At 38.6% G+C, this 21,885-nt stretch overlaps 1 protein-coding gene across 2 annotated transcripts in view; it reads right to left on the minus strand.

Annotated features, from left to right (window-relative positions):
- The window catches only part of LOC121637113 (histone deacetylase 7-like), a 51,208-nt gene extending 40,325 nt beyond the window's left edge, over window positions 1–10,883 (minus strand). Inside the window, exon 1 of one of the 2 annotated variants that reach the window (XM_041981044.1) lies at window positions 10,865–10,883. The gene's annotated coding sequence lies outside the window, so the exon portion shown is untranslated. Of the gene's footprint in view, window positions 1–918; window positions 1,263–10,864 lie in introns of those variants that run through there. The other variant, XM_041981042.1, reaches the window with a different exon arrangement.
- Window positions 10,884–21,885: the final 11,002 nt, after the last annotated feature.

The raw sequence follows: 21,885 nt of genomic DNA on the forward strand, positions 1-21,885 counted from the left end.
TTAGATCAACACTTCATCTTATACTAGAATATTACTGTAAAAAATGTAAACAAGGAAAAGGAGGTGAAACGCTGTTGTATGTACATTCTGATGAAGAAGTTTGGAGAAAGTAACAGTTTAATAAACTGAGTTAGTGAAGTAAAAATGTGGATCTGTGGGCAAAAAAGATTTGACATGACAACATTTTTAGAATAGATAATCCCTGTTTGCAGTCTTTGCTTTGGGGATCATATCAAACCAAATCAAATTTTCTTTATAAAGGGCTTTTCCCGCATAAAGCAACACAAAGTGTAAAGATGTGACAGTAAGTTAACTTGCCGTCACATCTCCAAACTGGACCTGTTCTCCCTTGATCTTTACCACTCTGCTTATCTCCCTCAACTGCTCATTGCAGAGAGAGACTGTTATTTTGTGACTCCTTTTTTGTTGCCTGTCTAATACTTTTGGTGGACATACTTGCTCTCCAGGGTGGGTGGTTCTGTTTCCAATTTTCCCCCCTTTCCCATCCTAAGAAACAACACTTCTAAAACCAAACAAAACCAGAAAATGAAAGTTCAATGTTGTGTGTGCGCGTTGCCTTATTTATTTATTTTTTTTTACAGAATTTATTTTAGCTGCAACACTGAATCCAGCAGAAACTCAAGCTTCTCAAAACTGAACTAAACTAAAACAAACCATTTCCCAGGAGTATCAGTGAAGATGAACTACACTCTGATAACTTCACCCCGCACAGAGCTGTGTCCACAAAACGGCATCCACCTCTGCAAAACTTACAAAACAACTAAAATATTCCCTTTAACAGATAAAACTGACATACATTACTGGTTAACAATATATTCACTGAAACACCATTTAACACATTTGCTAATCATGTCTTAACAGACAGATGCTTTGACATGCAGTTGCACACATTCTTACCGCTTTTTGGTGTTGATGTTCAGGGAGAGGTCCCTACAGGTCCTGCAGGAGTTCAGTCAGTCAGACAGGCAGCGGTGGGACAGAGTGGTCGGCTCGGAGAGGAGATAGCTCCTGCTTTGACAGGGGAGTGGTGCTGCAGCCCCGGAGCCTGGCTGTGTGCTGACGAGCGAAGTCACATTCAAACTGCTTGACACTACGAGCTCCCTCTTACTTTTCTGTGTTCTGCACTTCCTCTCATGTGAGCTCAACTAGTTTGTTCTCATTTTTTTGTCTCTCTCTCTCTCGCACACACTTAATCACACCCCCTTAATTTTCTTTTTCAGAGGATACAGTTGCTCTGCCCTATCATTCCCCCTGTAACTTTCTGGCAGTGTTGGCTCTGCTCTGGAGGCTCTGGGGAGGGAGGGAGGTAAAGGAGGGGGCTGTGGAGATTGTGTGTGTGTTGCAGAGAAAGAGAGTGCGACAGATTGTGTAGTCATTTGTATCAGACAGACAATAGCAGGAAGTGTTGCTTCAGGATGAACAAAGTACACAGGACTGAAATAAGAAATCTGCAGCAAGCAGAATTTAATTATGTACTAAAAAAAAAACACAGTGGAGCAGTTCTGACACTTAAGAGAAAGACTACTAATAATACTAAAACTAGTTTTGTGTTTGTGAGATCATTTGTTTTGATTTATATGCAAGTTTTTGTGCATACATTTTTTTCCAGATAATCTGCACAGCTTTACTAATATTACACCATGAAATATTTAAAAGAGGGTACTATTTATTTGTGCTTATCAAACCAGATAGCAGTTGCACAGAGCTTTAAAACACTCACACACACACACACACACACACACACACACACACACACACACACACACACACACACACACACACACACACACACACACACACACACACACACGACTGTTGTAGAACTACACAAATGGTGCATTCACAGTGATTACTTACATAAGGAGGCATATTTCACTCTTCCAATTACATTTCAAAACTGAATAGAAGCCAGGAAGTAAGGTCATTTGTTAAATATACTTTTTACTGATTATAGTTTCTGTGGGATTCTGTTTTCCTACAAACACACTGGAAAGGCATCCACCGTAATCATGTATGACTTTCATTCTAACTTGGGACACTTAATCAGTGAAAATCACAGGGTTGTAGCAATGAAATATGCATAAATATGTGCATTTTTATGGAAATGTACATTGGGTAAATGTTGGTTTTACTCGGAAGTACAAGCGGAAAAGACAAGCTGCTGAGTGTGGTTTCATTGGATTCGTCATCACTGAGATGTCTGAAGAGCACTGCATTCATTCATTCATTATAAGCTGCAACATCAAAAGCCAAAAAAGGAAAAAACCTTTTACTACAACATAGCAATAAGTTATTTAAAACATAAGCATAACCTCTTTGATTTTTCCCCAAATTTTTAAAATCCTGATCCACTATTTTGAGTCCAATTTAATTACTGAAAAAAGAAGCAAAAACCCAAATAATTGTGATAGGAATATAAAGGGTTTTTTGTTTGTTTTAGTTTTCTATTAATATAATAAAAATATTTATATTATGAATGAGTTTGGTCAGAAACATCTTTAAGCATATCTTATATGTATATTTGGATTATACATATAAGATATACCTCCATGATGACAAATGTTTGTGAATTATGCAGTGAGGGTTACTATTTGTTTGATATAATCTCATTAATTTTTTAAATATTCTTCAAAGACATGTTGCAGCTTGTGCTCTGTGTTTCTATTATCAATTCATCAGAAGTGTTTTTTTTTTATTGTGCCCTTATTGAATCCAAGCTAATCCCACCTTTCTGCAGACAAAACAATGCCACAGTTAGACATAACAACTCTGCAGTGGATAATGTCTTGAAGCTGAGCCAACACACGTTAGCCCTGCTGGACCGAATTAACCTGCATTGATTTTCTGCAGTGATTCATGGTTTCTTCTGTTCATAGCAGAGAAATGCAGCTAAGAGGTTGACAACTTGTCTAACCTCAACTGTTGTGTGGTCTGGCTCCCTCCGTTACTGCGCTAGCAGCTATGGATTAGCTTTCTGGTTCAGATGAAACTTCATCCTTTGGGAAAACATACTGACCAAAGGGAACTCATGTTTTGGGGTTACGACCCTTTGTCGGTGCGGTAAGTAAGAGAGAGCCCGAGGCTGGCTCTCTTTGGTCTCAGTTTCTCCTCAAACAAACTTTGAACATAATGTTCAAACTTATGCAGAATCTATGAGGAAAAAGTGGAAAAGAGCAATAAATCTGATAGTTGCATTAATATGGTTTTGGAAGGAAAACTGCAGTGGATGAACAAGCATTTCATGAATTTAATAAACTACATTTGACTGTGTTTCAGCATGTTTTGTTTAAACATCTTCTTGAGGCCATTTACCACAAGATCTAAGAGCATTTTATGAACTTTCTATCCAAATACTGAACATTTCTCACAATCTGCTAAAATCTGTGGAAGATGAATTTTTGTGGTTAAATGTATACAAACAGCCAACCTGTTCCTTTTGGAATGCAGAAAGGAAAATGAGAAAAGACGTCAAGGCTGATAAGAAGCAGGTTAGGAGTCCTTGAGGAATACAATGGGATCTGCATCATCTGGAAACATGAGGTACAGACTGTTAAAAGTCCCTAAATATCAGTGTGTGTGTGTGTGGAGGAGGAGGAGGAGGAAAGGGGGGGGGGGGGGGGGGGGGGGGTCACCTTTATCTGCCAGAGCAGTTGAGAGGCCACAAAAGAGAGGAAAATACTGGACACTGCTTATCAGCTTGAGAATGGCCATCTTTTCCCTCCATTATCTGCTTTCAGCTTCATCTACTTTATGATTGCTTTTCATTTGGAAACATCTTCTGGTGTCTCAGCATCACATTTGCTTCAGAGAAGTCTTTCTATTGTTATCTTTGTCCTGGGAACGATCACAAAGTATTTGATACCTGAGATGTATTAATACTTTATCTAACCTGACTTATCCTCAAAATAAACATTATTATGAAGACGCAGTTTTCAATGTTTAACACTTTGTGATGCTTAAGGTTCAGTGGTAGAAACAACAAACAACACTGCTGCTGTGTAGACCACAAAGGCTGTGATGACCTCTCAAAGAAACGCCTCCACCAATTGTGTCAAACCTACTGGCATATGTCTGAAAACCCTGGCTGTTGTGCTTCTCAGCTTACAATCAGGCTGAGTGGCGAGCCGACCTGTTTCGAACAGAAAGGGGGAGTTTCCTGAAAGGTCAGGGTTGTTCCAGCCAGACCAAACACTGGCTAATTGCTTTGTTGCCTGTTTTTGTGTTGCACTTTTCCTTTGTTTAGCATTCCCAAGTAAATTACCTGAGTCTGGGCCTAAAAATGGGGAGGACAGTAAGTGGAAGTTTGAAAAATGGAAGACAAAGAGGAAGGTCAAGTACGGAAAATACTGAAAATATGAGGGCAGCTATTGCATGATAGATGCTGTGATTAGGCTGTGAAGGGGGCCCCTGACTCTACCAGATCCTCAAGCTAAAAATAGAAGTAGGAAGGTGCTTATGGGACCCAGGGGGAGAGGACTGGAGGGGACAGGACAAGTAGGGCCTGCAGTAACTGCTGAGAGACAAACAGCTGGGGGAATGTGTGTGTGCATGTGTGGTTGTTTATATGAGAGGCTCTGCTGCATGCAGCTGTACTCTGTCTTTCAGGTTTTCAAATGGCAAGATTGCCTCTTTTACTTTCACATACACACATACACACACACACAGCAGGAAGGAGTGTAATGGGTCCCTGACAGCCAGAGCCTTAAAGAATGAAAGAATGTGCAACATGAGGCAAAGGAGCAGCTGTATAGAGGGGTGCCAAACAGGATGGTGGGGGCAGTTGATTCACAGAAGAGGGGCGAGGTGCAGCCGCAGAAGAGATGACGAAAAAAAAAAAAAAGGGGGGGGGGGGGGGGGGGGGGGTGGCTTTCTGAGTAACACTGTGTGAAGAGGGTGGACTCCTCTGGAATCAACAGATTTATTGGTTTAAGTCAGATGTCGGACTTAATCAGGTCCAGAATGTTTCTGACTGGGACTGGAAGCCCGGCAGATGTTTTGCTCAGCTGTTGCAGAACTGATTCACAGTTGGGTCAGTGTGCCTCCTATTAAGTTGGCTCTATGTAATGAAACAGCCTTGGGAACTTGAATGGTCCAGAGAAGCTGAATGAACAAGCCCAGTGCAAGGACAACAAGCTGCAGATCCCTTGTGTGTGTGTATGTGTGGGAGGAAGTGGGAGGTAGTGGAAAAAACATGAAATCACCCTGACTATGGTGTTACTGGCTGTTTAATTTTGAGCCTGGACTCCAAGTTTATATTGATCCATGGCTGTGTACAAATGCATCTGAATTTGCACATTTATGAGTTGTTTCAGATCTATTTTGGAGGGAGATGTGGTGAAGATATTCATCTGTACGTTGTGTTTTTGGTATCTTTGTCAGTGCCTGTATTTTTATGCTAGAAAGCATCTGCATGTGGTTCGTTGTGGCACTCCCATATTTCAGAAGGCAAGCTACATTTTTGTTGAGCCTACACACAGTGAGAGAAAATAGAAAAAAAAGAAAGAACATGGCACTGCAAAACCACAAATATCATGAGACAGAGCAAGAAGACCACAATATCAAACATGCATAGCAGGTACAAACATTCACACAGACAAGCTTATCAGTTTCAGAGATCATTGAGCCTGAGTTTTTATTTCTTCTCTTTGGGTTGATCCAGACAATTTGACATCTACTGTCAGTGCACACCTGGATCGCATGCCTGTACTTTGCTGAGAAAGTTTTTACCTTTGAAGCTTCACTTCTTGTGAAATCCCCACCTTCCGAATATACCACCATCGTCGTGGTTGGAGATGACACCTATTGTAGCATCTGAAGTGTGTATACTGGTGTGCGTCTGCTCAACATCAAGGCTGTGCAGGGGCTACATGTCACAATGCACCTGTGCGCTGGCGGAAATGCAGCTCCCCCAATAACCACAATATGCAGACATACACAAATATACACAAATGCACACTGGCCACCTGCACTTTCTCTTCTGATAATATTTGAGTTGTCATGAACACATTCTTATGCAAGTTTGCTTCCTCGACAGGTTGTGTGTCCTTTTTTTAAAACCTTAAACAGACTGTACACTTAAAAAATTAAAATATGAGGCCTCCTCTTAAGATGCACAGATCCTGAAAAACACATGATAATAGGCTTGTCTATGTACACCTTAGAAATAAATGTAACACTGAGTTGTGCAAAGCAAAACAGATCTATTTTAAAAAACAAATTGATTTAGCTGCCATTAATCCAAAAACTATGGCATACAGTTAAATGCATTAGTGCCAAAAATAGATTCTAAACTTCAAAAAATGTACAGATTTCCATTAATGGCACACTTCTCACTGATCATGATAAAACTGCAAACTCCTACAATGAAATTTTTTTTTATCTATACACAAATTATCCCAAAACATTTTCTCTCCTCAATTTTTACACCTTAACAGGTCTCCTCAGAAATTTAGTAAGAAAGTAATTTATCAAACACATTGCATTCTTTAAATTTTTTAAGGTTTCTCATGCATAATATACATAACTTAAATAGGAATTTTCTTAAAACTCATGCTAGTAGTCTTATACCATTCTTTCATCATTTAGTTAATCTGTATATCAGGCAGTCAAAATTTCCCCATATTTGGAAAACATCTTAAATTATTCCTATTTTCACAACAGATGATCCTGCTGATGTTTCCTATTATTGTCTGGTTTCTATTCTTCCAACTGTTTTCAAATTACTTGAAAAAAACAAAAAAAAAAACAAAAAAACTTTACAATCAAATAATGGATCACCTCGAAACTCATTACTGTAGTTGTACACATACATTTTAGGAAGGCCTTTGATACAGTCCATCACCAAATTCTCATAAATAAACTGATGTACTTTAATTTTACACCTTCTGCAAAAGACATGCTCACCTCCTATTTAATTGGCAGAACCCAGGTTATAAAAATAGTACCAATGTAACCACTGCACTCCATTGATTGGTTGAAGTAAAAAAAAAAAGTCACTTCACATGTGACCTGGAATAAAAACAAAGCAAGAACGGCTCCTTGTTTAGAGCAACAGATTTTCTTTTTGTTGATTAAATCTCCATATAAAATGGTGCTACAAAGCATTGCTAAGAAGAAAGAACACAAACTGTTGGACGACGGCCTTTGTTTCTGAGTCGTGTTTTGGTTATACTTTAAGGAAGGCTCTGTGCTGCTATTACGCTGCTGAGGCATTAATCGCTATCCAGATGATACTCCACCTCTCGGGTAAGTTTATGGTTGGCTGTAGAAACACAATGAGAATACAGTTTACAGACCATATCCATACCCTAAGCATCCCGTCCTGCAACTATAGGTGGAAACAAGGCTTTAATGACCTTCCACATGTGCTCAGTTGTTCTAACTCATTGTTGTACTCAACAATGGCACTTAATGGACTTCTGCCACTACCACTCTTTAGGAGCTGTTATGGACAAAGTTCATTCTTTTATGTGCTGACCAAAGCCTGGAACAATATTCCACTTTACAGGACTATATCAGGACCCGTTTGTTTTTAATCCTTTCCGGCATGAAATACAAAAGTAAATTAATAACAATGATAAATAAATAAAATAACATCTAAATAAATAGAAGGACTTAAGATAGTTTCCATTAAAATTATATCTTTTATTTTAAAACTTGGAGATATTTGGTATTAACTACTGAGTTGTAGGCATAAAAGTTTGTGGTATTTCAATAAAATGAATGTCAGGATGCTTTTAATTAATGTGTAATAGGTTATGAACACATATAGAAAACATGGTGGCCGGGAGATAATTTACTAGACGTGACTAATTGTGATTAAAATATGTTATCTGTTAATATGTCCTTAAATTTGGCATCAGACATTTTGATTCAAGGTTCAAGAAATCTTTATTATCCTGTGAGGGTAATTTGTTGTACAGCCAGCGGTAAAAACAATCAGTCACAAACACACAAATAACAATGAATATTTAAAAGGACTATTTTAAAAAAAATAACTAAATAAAAATTTAGAGCTAATAGTTCAACAGGGCAATGGCTGCAGGGACAAAAAAGATTTATGTTTGTTAGTCCTGCATTTTGGTAGAATGTACCTGCGCCCCAATGGAAGCAGCAAAAATTCACAGGCCAGTGGGTTGCTTTGATCCACAAGAATTAAACGAGTCTTGTTTAGCACTCTGGTTTGATGCAGGGCTGAAAGGTCATTCAGAGAGATCCCTGCAAAGTCTAACAATCCTCAGCAATCTATTCTTGTTCTTGAGAGAAAGGGAGCCGTACCAACAGGTAAAAGAGAAGGTTAAAAGCGATTCAATAAAACAAGAATAAAACATTTGCATAAAAGTCCTGTCAACATTAAAACTACGAAGCTTCCGATAAAAATACATGCGCTAGTGAGCCTTCCTGCACACAGCGTCCACATGAACATCAAAGGTCAGCCTGTCATCCAAGTGGGTGCCCAGATATTTGTAAGTGTTACCCAGCTCAACTGCCTGGTTCTCAATCCTGACAGGAGAGATGCTCGGAGGATTCTTCCAAAAGTCGATGCATATTTCTTTTGTTTTGCTGATGTTGATATTTAAGAAGTGGACTTAATGCTTATATTTAACGTGTAATTCAAACGTGTGCATAATGATAGCATTTCTATCACTGCTTAACAAGCTTAAGATTGAACAGTAATGGAAGAACTATTTGTGTGCATTTTTATCCAATAACATGACCATACAACTTGGTGTGCTCAGCTGGTCACGGGCAGGCAGGCAGGTTGCTCAGAGTAATGTGCACTGATTTGCATGACAGACAAAAAATGCTGAAAAGTTATAGAAATGAATAAATGATAAAGTCATGAAATACATAAACATGAACAAAACACTAAATATTTTATGCAAAAAAATGGAAGTACATCACCCCTCTCTTCAAACTGGAAATGAAATATCCACTCTTGAATATATGCAGACAGAACCAGCAGATGTCTTTTTAAAAAAATACACTTGCTTGAGATCTGGTGACTGTGGACGCTATTGGACAGTGAACTCATTGTCATGTTCAGGAAACTAGTTGGGGATGATTTTAGTTTTATGACCTTGTGCATTATCTTGCTGGACGTAGACATCAGGAGATGATACACTCTGCTCATAAAGGGATGGACATGGTCAGCAACGATACCCAGGTAGGCTGTACTATTTAAACCACCGGTGGGCACCCTGGTCCTTGAGGGCTGTAGTCCCACACAATTTCACCTGATTCAAATTAAATGGATCCAAAAGCCAATCAAGTTCTGCACAGTGATTTATTAATTTAAGTGAGGTGTGTTGAAGGAGGGACACGTGGAAAACTTGCAGCATGAGCGCCACTGATCTAAACCATCCTCAATTTATCATAAGGGGCCCCAAGTGTGCCAAGAAAATATCCTTCCACCATTACACCCCCCACCACAAGTCTGAATCATTAATACAAGGCAGGACAAACCATGCTTTCATATTGTTTCCACAAAATTCTGATTCTACATTCTGAATGTTGCCGCTTTCAAGAAAGTCAAGAAATTCTACTGTAACGTTTTGGTGAGTCTTTGTGAATTGTAGCCTCAATTTCCTGTTATTAGCTGACGGGAGTGGGACCCGGTGTGGTCTTCTGTTTTAAGGCTTAACATGTTGTGCACACAGAGATGCCATTCTGTATGTCATGGTTGCAACCAGGGATTATATAAGTTATGTTGTCTTTCTATCATTTTTAAACAGTCTGCCCATTCTTCCCTAACCTTATGAAATTAACAAGGCATTTCCATCCAGACAATTGCTGCTCACTGGATATTTTCTCCTTTTCAGATTTGTATGAGAAGATGGATTTTCAGTAGATCAGCAGTTTCTAAAATACTCAGATACACCCTGTTTGGTACAAACAACATACCAATAGCTATGTTTAAAATCACTTAAATACCCTTGACCACATCTACGTGCCAAAATGCACTGAGCTGCTGCCGTGTGATCGGCTGATTAACTATTTGAGTTAACAACAACTGAACAAGTGTATCTAAAAATGCACATACTATTAAACAAATGTATAATAACTATTCTTATTCAGAGTATTATTATTATCATATCACATATAATAGAGTGGCTGTAGTGCAGACACGGTTCCAAGTTCAAAAGCACAAAAGAGACAGAGCGCAGTAGTGGAGCTGCTTTTCAGATTGTCCAGTGTGTCATGGAGGAGGTAGGAATTATTATTTATGATTAGCGGTCGTTTTACTAGCACTCTGTCCCCAACCGCCTCTTTCAGAGTGGTTAGTTTAATGCCAACGACAGCTTTCCTGATGAATAAGGGACTAAGTTAACTATTTCCCCATTTTTCCCAGGTGCTACACAAGTTTCAAAAGTATGAATTGAAGGAAAAGCCATCCTATCATTGACTGAGTTGCTACAGGAGGCAAAAATATGTGCAACATTTTCTAGTATCCTTTACATTTTAATGGTAACCTACCTGTTTAGTCTCCTCAATCTAATCTAATTAATCTAATCTCATCAGCGGCACTATATGCAGTCTCAGCAAAAAAAAACTTACAAAACATTAATTAGTACACCTGAGTCTCCAAATGGATGCTAATACTTACTATATGTGGGGGACAACAGTAAAAGATGTAATTCTTGCTTCAACCAATCACAACTTAAAATAAAATTCTGACTTTTCATGTGTGTAGTGAACTGTCAGAGGGAGAATAATAATATGATATACTGGCAGCAAGTAATGTTTTTTTTAAAGTGTAGGAGTGTCAGATAAACAGGAAAGTGAATTTCTTAACATTTTGCTAACATCTGCACTACAGCATCTCTTCTGTATATGGACTCACCTTCTCTTTTGGTAGATGTGCTCACTTTGTCACTGTATGTAGGGCAAGGTGACCACAGTGCTGATAAAGAGGGCAACAGGTGTCCCCCTGCCTCCAGCTGTGATCAGAAACTTTGTGGTTTTTACAGAGAAAATGCCCCGCTGCAGACATGAAAAAAACAATTTGCAGAGTTGCTCACCTCACACACATTCAAACCATGTCTGACTGACGATTAACAGATTGCATATTTCACAATACCATGCTGAGACTTTAACACATAAATAAAACAGTATAAAACAGATGCTTTGTGTCAAATGAAACAAAAACTGTCTCATATTGTTGTATTATATGTTGACGAGTAAGTTATCTTATGAATATTAGAAATGAACACTTCAAATGGACTCTTTTAATAAATGCCCCGAAGTAGAAAATACAGCTAAAGTAAATAAACCTGTTTAAAAAGTGACCTACCCCAATGAATGAGAATCTGATGATATGAGGTTGCATGAGATCAGAAGATGTTGCAGAGGTGGCGTGTATAGATGACATCATGATTGATTGATCATGATTGATGATCATGATACATAGTAGATATGTGCAGATCGATAGCAAAATATCAATACTACCAATACCAGCTTTTTATGTTCTAGAATTAATTTTCATGTTGGAATATCGATATTGTACTGATATGGGGTAAAAATTGCATCTATCACAAACTGAAATACAGTGGAAAGTAACTATAATATCAGGATTTTCTAAAAAATTTACCCACTTGGAAGGAACTACTTTTTCTTCCGCCTGCCAAAGTCATATTTGAAATGACCCAGTGTAGGGCGCAGAAGCGCATCTCTCACTCACTCAGGCCGTAGCATCACACATGGAGCTGAACAGCAACGGTATGATATATGATGTGTGTGTGGGAAGACATAGAGGTGTTGTAGCAACACCACAAATCTCCTTAAACACCTGAGAATCAACCATAACACAGTATACAATTAAATTATGATGAGGAAGACGGGGAGAGGGGAGGGACAGGTGCTGCAAGGGCGAAATACCACACACTTGGAGTCCATTGATGCTGCAGGCAGGTACTAACCACTTTTCACAGGGAGGAAATGTGGAGCTGTAGACCACTGATGCTAAATTTCGGGAAAGTTCATCTGTCTCCTAGGTTTAGGTTTTTGTGTTTATGTTCAAACAACAGGAGTTCTGCTCGTTCAAAAGATTATTGCATCCTGTTTTGTTATGTATAGTATTAAATATGGTTATGAAATAAGAACATTCTGCAATAAATGTATGAGTTCAGCTTGGAGTTAGGTCCAGTATATTCATAAAGGAAACACATTATGTTAATGGAGCCTGCACTGTGGTGTGAGTAGAGGAAATGGACAGATAATGGTAATAGGTGGGTTTAAAAGTTACAAAAACACACAGAAACAAGGCACCTATAAAACCTGACTGTGGCCATTGTTTTGTCTTGAGTGGTCTCTCATTGGTAGCTGGAAGCTAGTGAATGTTTGAGAAATGTTAATAAAATATGACACTGCTGAAATCTGCACTTGTCTCCAGTTGAAGTTTCTTCTTTTTAAGGTTAGATAGATGACAATATTTTAAACTTTTAAAAGAGTAAATATATAATTGTGCAATCACTGAGCAATGACATAAAAGAATAAATATGCTCTCAGCTCTGTTTCGTACTATGCACACTCTTTTACAACATACAGCCATTACCATGCACACACATAAGATCCCCTATTTGCGCATGAAAACCCCCATTAACGCATGCACACTCACACATGTGGTTCACACTCACTAGTGGCAGAATTTTTTTGTGAAACTTACATTTTGGTGGATCCACAAACGCAGTCATCTGACATGTGGCTGTATATAGAGCAGTTTTCTATGTAATTTATGTGCAAGTGTGTGTCTATGTGATCTCAGCCAAGCTTGAGATGTTCAGGAAACCACATAAACATTCAGCTGGAGCACCACACAATGACATTTAAGATCGTCTTCATATGCACACCCACACTATGAACAGTAGTCAGGTGGCCACCTCTCTCTCGCTGCAGTGTTTAAACTTTTACTTTTACTATCTGTGCAGATTTACTGTATTCACTGTCCAACACTTTAGTGTCTGAATGTTTACAGAGTTTCCTGCTTTTAAATTGACTCATCAGACATTTATGACATAAAGCATGTTTTAACTTTCCAGTGTGTCTCTACATTCAGTTTCCATGGCGCTGAAAAAATATCAAGGGGAAAGTAGTCTTATATCCATTCACCCAGAAATAGTAAATCGGACCCTGTTGGTCCCAGCATTTTTTATTTTTGAGAGTACAGTCAGACCATGTACATACCATCTAAATATTACTGTTAGACAATTTTATTTTCATTTCATTTTTTAACAAATCCATATCAACAGGTTGGTAGATGCTGTTGATTAGTTCTCACGGGGAGTGAACATGAATTTTTGACATCTAGGAGTTCGCGACCAGGCTTTAGCTGAAAGGATGGTCTATTCCTACAATCAAGCATGGTGTTTTAGATCCTGCGCCACAAGCTGTGTGTAAAATTGAAAAACTTGTCTATTTTTGTAGTTAGTGTGTGAGCAATGGTCAAACTCAAACAAAAGTAATAAACCCACTCTTAGATTACCTCACGGGGTCCTCAACCCTGGTCCTCAAGGCCCACTACCTACTATATATTTGTTTATGAGTTCTGCTGGTGTTTCTATGATGAAAACTGTGCGTGCTCCCAACAACTACTCCTAGCAGTTGACCAGTCAGAAAAATTAAAAATGCTGGATTGGTTCCCGCCCTTGGGGACCCAAATATTAAAATAAATTAACCAGAAATGAGCATAAAAGAGCCACTTTAACTCCTTTAAAATACATTTCTGATCTCCCCACTTATGACAAACTTAACCATTTATGATGTTGGACAAGAGTGAGTGTTCAAATTACAAGCTACGAAAAATGAAAGGCTAAAATAATCGTGCTAAGATGCTAATGTCATCACACTAAGATGCTATTATTGTTATGCTAACATGGTAACATCATCATGCTAATATGTGGTTAAACTAATGTTTTCCAGATGTATCATCATCTTTGTTTAGCATGTAGCATACTGGCTCTCTCAAATTAGCTAAACTCAAGAGAAGCTGAGGTTAAAGACCTTAGTTCTACAGGTGATAAACTAAAATAATAGTCACATGATGCCGTTAGATGGAAAGTGAGAACTTGACCAGCTTGATTAACTTTGTCCTCGGGGTTTAAGAAATTCACCTTAAAGGAAACGTTAAAGCATTACTATATGATTTTAACTTAACACCCTTGACATTTTGGAGTGGTAGCCTAGGGGTTACAGAGGTGGACTTGGGCCAGGAGTGCCAACGTAAAGTAAAGTGGGCCCTTGAGCAAGGCCCTTAACCCCCTCACAACTGCTCCCTGGGCGCCGAAATATCTAGAAATGGGTCAAATACAAAGCTGAATTTGTCAACTGGGATTAATAAAGTAATATTTAAAAAAAATAAATATATATTATCTTCCTTACTGGAGCAGTTGTTACCCTGCAATTCCTGTGAAGTCATACTTGACAACTTCTTTTTCAGCCCCAGGCATCATTTAACTGCTGCGTTTTGCTTTGCTTTGCTGTGTCACACATGAGTAACTGGATAGCCACACACTGGTCATTTTCAACTAAAGCACATTCAGCAAAGAAATGCAACAATACATTAACTGAGAAAATTAGGATAAGAAAGGGAGAAAGTGAGTGTGGAAGAGATAACGCAAGATACAACATCAAACTGACTTACTGGCTGGAAAGAGCTCAGAAAAGAGACAAGGTGTAAGATGGATGCTGAATAAACTGTTGTTAGGGGGGGGGGGGGGCAATAAAGTGTGATAATCTGCCAAATCTCAGTAGTATTGCTAGGCTGTTTGAAAACTGGTTTTAAGTTGTGGTCTGATTCAGTTTTACCACTTCCTCAGCCATAGTGTTAATGTAGCTGAAACTGCCTGATCAATTAAAATGTGTTTAATTTAAAGAGTAGTAATTATAAAATGAATCCTCATGCTGTATATATTCTACAGTAGGAACTGCATTGAAAACCTAAATAAAAATAACTAAACATGCAATTTTTGACAGAGCAACTGATGGCAAACTGATTATTCATTGTTTAGTTTAATTTTGCATCTGTACAGATTAGATACAGGATCAAAAGCATTTACAGTAAATAAAAATTAAAAGTACAAAACACTTACTGTAAGATGAGGTCAAATATGTGAGAGATATGTGGTGAAGACTGTGCAAAACAATGAATTTACCGAAACCTCCAAAATCCCTTTGACTTAAGTGAGAAACTTATTCTCAGTTTCATAACTTAAGAGTGAAAACGTTAGCTTTTTTTCAAATGATCAGATAGGAGTTTGACTTTTTCTGGTTCCCAGACCAAGTAACTAGTAATCTTGTTACTACAGGGACTATTTTCAACTGTCATCAGTTTGCATTAAGAAACAGCAAACAGCCAAAGGCCATGCTGAGAAAAAAACAAAAATCAGGTAAATATATTCATGTGCTCTATCATTAGAGATTGCAACTGAAACCACTGACTGTCACAAGAAGTTGAGTGGCTTTGTTTTTCACTCATGTTGGAGTCTGCCTACAGTAAACGGGCTACTGTGTTTTCACTAGTTAGGGTAAATCCTTTTTCACAACCAATATTTTCTACAGGAAGTTTTCTCTGGGGAGTTTTTTTATTTTTTTTCTTCTTACATGGCAGAACCCAGTGATAATAAAAGTCTGAAACTTGCTTGGTACAACCAGCCTAACTACATTATGGGAAAAAAGTATACTGTAAGATTCCCCAAGTTCTTTATTAAAAGGTCTGACCAAAGAATTAGCATGTGTCCCTTTCCACTGAAAAATGTAACATACCTTTCAGCTCATATGTGTTGCATATTGCAATCTCAGAGTCTGAGTAGCATCACACAAATAGAAAATAAGGAAATGCTTAGAACAGGCTTAATCCCTTAATGCCTGAATTTACTGATACTAAAAAAAAAAACAAAAAAACAACGCAAAAAGAAAAAGACTTTAACAAAATAAAATACATTTTAATAATAAATAAATTATAAACAATAAATAGATAAAGATTAATAATAAATAATATATATGAATACATAAATAAAAGTGAATTAAAGCAATTAAATAAATAAAATAGAATAACTAGATAGAAAGGAGTAAAGTAAATAAAGACCTGAAGTGGTTTGACAGCAGGTGTTTAGGGGTTAACTCCCATTAACCCCTCAGTTTGTTTTGGGTGTAGTTCAATAGTATTTTTTTACTTCATAAACTATAAATAACCCTATCACAGTATAAGTTAAATCTCTGTTTATTGAGAATACCTGACATATAAATCAGTGCTTCTTCCAACTTTCCACCAACAACTCACCTATAATGAAATCAGGCCCATTATAGAAACCACATGACTGAAGTCACTAATAAATGAATAAACACTGTGGTATGCGCGTGTGTGTACATGCTTTTGTGGGTAGTATAAATATAGGGCAAAGGAAAACCTGGAGGAAATGTTTGGCCATTAATGTGACTTTGTAGACATTATTTCTCAAGAACACTTCCTTATGCACACGCAGACACACAGAGTTCATTAGCCTCAAATGCAATGAGGGCACAAGAATGTCACAAAAATAAGGCTAGATGTTTTTCTTTCCTCTTTGGAACAATGTCCAGCTCAGTGGAGGAAGAGGATAAAAAAATACAGTTGTGTTGACAAAAAGAAAATAGACTTCATTCCATTGTTTTCCTTTCTCAATTACACCAACATGTTTTTTTTTTTCAGTGTCTCATTCTTTACAAAAACATATTTACCCTTTCAAGCTACTGTGATGAACTGGTTTCTCAGACCCTCATAAAATGCAGGTTTATTGATGTTCTATTCGTATGTATTTCCTCTGCGTCTCCACCTCTAACTCTGGGACAGCAGACAGTTATTTTACCCCACGGAGGGCCTGAGAATGGAGGAACATTCATGGGCCATGCATGCGTTCCTCACATTCTGAACCAAAACCACATGGTGGGTTTAGCCCTAATGATATTTGGATGACTTGCATAAAGGGCATACGCCATTCTGTCTTGATAAGTGGGCACAAAATCTGTAGGAAAGGGTGGAAAATTTGCCGTCTCTCTTTGGATTCATAGACAGAGTCAATGCATAGCATGAGCTTCACATTACTGATCTGACTGCAGCATTTTTTATTTATTTTTTTTTGCTTTATCCTCTCATTGTGACTGTCTGTTTGGTTTGAAATAAAACTCTCTGTGTCTGTCTTACACACACGCACAAGATATGCACACAGAAAACAACACGCCCTTGTTATTACTGGAAAGTCACAACTGACATCCCCCTGCAGGCGGCTATGCAGCAACTGAACACTCGGGCCAGGCCACAATAATACAACTCTCACACTATCAGCGTGCACATTTACTGCTCCAGTATCAGTTACTGATGAGGGCACCACCCGTCTGTATTTATACCCACTCAGACAGAAATAAATCCATTTAAGGACCGCCTCATTGTGCTTTCACACTAAAGCCATTCTGGAGTGTGTGTATGTGTGCGTTCTTATCTAGTAGCCATGACCAGTGTCTGCCTCACCCAGAAAACCCAACGAAGTCAGGAATTACCATTTCAAGAAACTGTTCTAACTGTCCTGGTGCAACCTCAGTCACCAGTTACCAAGTTGGTGTAACTGTGCAGCCAGACAAGATATGTTTTGAAACGATCCTTGCTTTTTATCTCGAGTCAGATCTTTGTCTGATTATGTTTAATGGGATTAAATCAATCATTTTAAAGACATATTAGACTTTTTTTTTCTTTTTGCCTACTTAAAAGAATAAAAAAGCTGTAAACACAACACTTCTATAGGACCACCACATAAAGACATGAAGTGATGTGGCAGTATAGTGACCATTATATTGCACACTAGGAATTGCACTGATGTACTGATCGCTGAAAACAGATTAAAGTCTTATACACTCTGGCTCCACTTTTATCCAGTTAGAGATAACAATTATCTGCCTGTTAGGTCATTAGGTCAAAAACATCCATCTAATTTAATTAAAATGAAATTTATATTAATGTTTTTAGCTACTAAATACTTGAAACTGAATAGTTTCTTTAGCTGAACTGAAGCTGTGCTGGTTAGAGCAGTGAGACTGGACAAAAACAGCAAAGCAGTAAAGCTCAGAAGATTTGCAGATGCTTCAGAAACTTAACAGTCAGTGTTTGTCTTCTCAGACATTCTTATGTGCTGTTGGCAGTGGGCTTTGGGTTGTCCTACTAAAACATCCACAAATTTCACCTTAAACATAGTTTTATGATGGTAAATAACACATTTGCTGCAAAATGTCCTGTAATCTTAAATGTGTTAGGTGTCCTAGTAGCAATAACAGTAAAGCAGCTCCACAGCATGTTGGAACCTCCACCATGCTTATATGTGGTTGGGGTGCTCGTTTCCCAATGGGCTTCATGTTGCCACTTATCAACGAACCGATGCACTGCCTTCCCAAAGAGCTCTGTTTTAATATCCTGTACCCACATATTATCTCATAAAGACTGGATAATTCATGAAAACTATCACAAACAGTCATCTTGCTTTTCAATGTGCTGCTCAGCCTTCATCCACTGGGTCCTGACTGGTTCATTGTGCCATTATGATTGGTCATCAAGTAGCTTCCTTCGCAGTGATCTTACATCTCAAGAAGATGGTAAATAAGAGGTGCCATCTGATCAGAAATTTTAGATGATATCAACTTATGTGTTAAACAATGATTTTATACATGGATATCCTGAAAATATCAGGGGCACTCAGACAAGGGAAGGATGCATAAAATAATTGATTGTCAGTAATGAGATGAAGTACTGGATCTACATTTTGTTGCACCTCTGCTTTACAATTCAGACAAAGAGCCCTCACCTAATGGATGTAGCTGCAACCAGAGCCCCACTTTCCTTCATCTAACCTCGTGCACAGATGCAACGGTTCAGCAGACCGCATAAGAGCAACCTTATCAGCAGGCAAAAGAAGTGCCTCTGCTTCGTACCAGAGCTGACAATTAACTGTCGCGCAATGACTGGATCTCTCTGATAACCTTTTATTCGTTCCTCCTGCATATCCCCACTTTTGCAATCTCACTCCATACATGTTCAGACATGGAGATATGAGCCGAGGTGAGCTCAAATCTCTTCCGACATATTGTGTGTATGTCAAAAAGGCATCTTGATATGGGTCCGTTGTGGGTGTTAATCTGCACTGGTTTGACTCGGTAAACACACTACAGTGTTCGTTGAGAGGTTGTCCAGTATGAACTAAATTATCTTAACACTGTATGGCTGACCTTAGTGTTAAATCAGAAAGGTCATTAGGCCATTGAGAGCTTGCAGGCATATGTGATGAGGAGACAGTGCCCTCTATTGGCTGATGTGTAGCATGCAAGGAAGTCAAGATCCTCATGGTAAACTCTTTTCTGCAGCTGAAAACTGATTTTTCTGTCACAAACACTGCACTGACTCTACATCACACTGAATCCCTCTAATCAGCATTGTTGGCACATGCAGAAAAGTGTGTTTAAAATTAATTATTTTGATTTTCTCATGATAATGAATTTGAAAAGGTGTATTTTTTTTATCTATAGTAAACAAATATTTATTATTCCAATGAACAGATTCTGTCAAAAACTACCAATACAGTTATGTTCAACAAAATGTTAGGACAATGACATTTAAAATAAAACGTTTTTGGCATTCATTAACAGATACTCAGGTTGCAGTATTTCATTCATTTCATGTGCAGATGATCAGCTTAACTTAAGGGATTACACCTCTTTAATAAGAATAAACTTATTTTCTAGAGCTCAAATATAACTAGACAAATTAGGATTGATTAATAATAATAATAATAATAATAATAATAATGGAAATTAGTGTCTGGACTTAAGAATCAGTTTCCTCCTTCCTGATGCTTTTCCAGGCTTTACTGTCTTGTCCTTGTGTGCCTGTTTGTGGGTCTTTGTCTTTATTTTTAACTGCAGATCCTTAAGGTTTAGTTCAGGTGATGGATTCTGTCCCTGCAGAGTATTTCTTTACTTTCAAAATGTTCTTGGTCTGGAGACATGTTTTTAGTCATTGTCGATCTGTAAATGTGAACCACTGTAGTCAGTTTTGCTGATTCCCACCTGTTTAACAGATGATGTTGTGTTCAGATTATGATTCCAAACTTTCTCAGTACTTTTTTTCTTCTTGTTCTAGCACAGGTTGATCTGAACTGTGTCCAACCATGCATAGTCAAGTTTTCTCTTAATGACAGACATGGACAATGTTGTTTACTAGTGAAGTGTTCTGCATATTTAGAAAAGATATGGGGCTCATCCACCAACTTTTTTTTTATCTGTATTCTTGCAGAACTCATTTATTTGCTTTGTCTTCCAAAATGTAAGAAACCGCTGTTAATGTTCCTGTTAACTTTTTGATCAAACTGTTTCAGATTGAAATGCCACCCTTGAAATCAACCAGCAGACAACCCCACTCTGCCTGACACCTTGAATTGCTTCTTCACACGTTTCGACACTCCATGCAGCAGAAGTACTGTTCACCTTCACAGCCAGAGATGCAACATCAGCCTCTTAACCCTGCAGCTGCACCAAGTGACCTCCACCTGGAAGAGGATCAACATCAACAAGACTGTGGATCCAGATAAAGCATCAGGTTGGACACTTAAATTGTGTGCAGACTAACTGGCAGATGTTTTTCTGGACATCATTGTGCCTGTCCCCCAAAAAACAACCATTACCTGCATTACGGCCCCGTTGCTCTCACACCAGTCATCATGAAATGTTTCAAGTGGATCCTCACATCAAGGACGCCATCCCTGCTGGCCTGGGCAGCCTGCAGTTTGCCTACAGGGAGAACCGTTCTACAGCGGATGCTGTTTTGATAGCACTTCACATGGCCTTGACTCAACTGCAGCATCCGAACACCTATGTAAAGATGCTGTTTGTGGACTTTAGCTCAGCCTTGAACACCGTTCTCTTGGACGTGCTGGACCTGAAGCTGCACAACCGGGTCTGTCAGCATCACTCTGCACCTGGATCAGTGACTTCCTCACCAACAGGCCCCAGGTGGTGAGGATAGGGAAGTCAACATCTTTACCGCTGGTCCTCAACACTGGAACACCGCAAGGTTGTGTGCTCTGCCCTGTGCTCTTCACTCTCTTCACACACACCTGGTGAAAAAGGCCCAACAACGGCTCTTCTTTCTCAAGACGTTTAAGTGGATGGCACTCGCTTCTGAGCTTCTACAGAGCCACCATTGAGAGCATCCTGTGTCTCAGTGTGACAGTGTGGTATGGCAGCTGCACTGCACAGGACAAGAGGAACTTAGACCAGGTGGTGAGGACAGCTCAGGGGATTGTCGGCTGCCATCTACCAGATCTGGACTCCATCTACACCACCCAAGTCCAGAAGAGGGCCAAACGCATTGCGGTCGACCCCACCCACCCATGCAATGCACGGTTTCTACCACTTCCATCAAGAGAGCGGTACAGGAACATTAAAACCACCACAAGAAGATTTAGAGACAGCTACTTCCCCAGAGCCCCCCCTCTTTGCACTAGGATGTAGTCTGATGTGAATTCCCTCATTTAAATATAGAGGTGTTCTTATAACTTTCTTTTATGTTTATGTTCATTTTTCACTAATTTTTATATATCTCATGTGTGCTAAGCCGACTCCTGAAAACTTAATGCTTACATAATGACAATAAAGATCTTGGAACTGATTTGTTTTATGTGCCTGTTTTTATTATACATGTTGTTCAACTGGCTGTGAAACTAATTGGCCCCAGGGAGTCTTGAACTTGGTCTAATGATATTTTAATACTTGCATTTTGGCAAACAGCAGAAAAAAAGCATTGTGTCAATGTGCAAATATTTCAGGATCTAGACAAATAACACAGAAACCTGC

This window comes from Melanotaenia boesemani, chromosome 3 (assembly GCF_017639745.1).
Source record: "Melanotaenia boesemani isolate fMelBoe1 chromosome 3, fMelBoe1.pri, whole genome shotgun sequence".
NCBI classification, from domain to species: Eukaryota; Metazoa; Chordata; class Actinopteri; order Atheriniformes; family Melanotaeniidae; genus Melanotaenia; species Melanotaenia boesemani.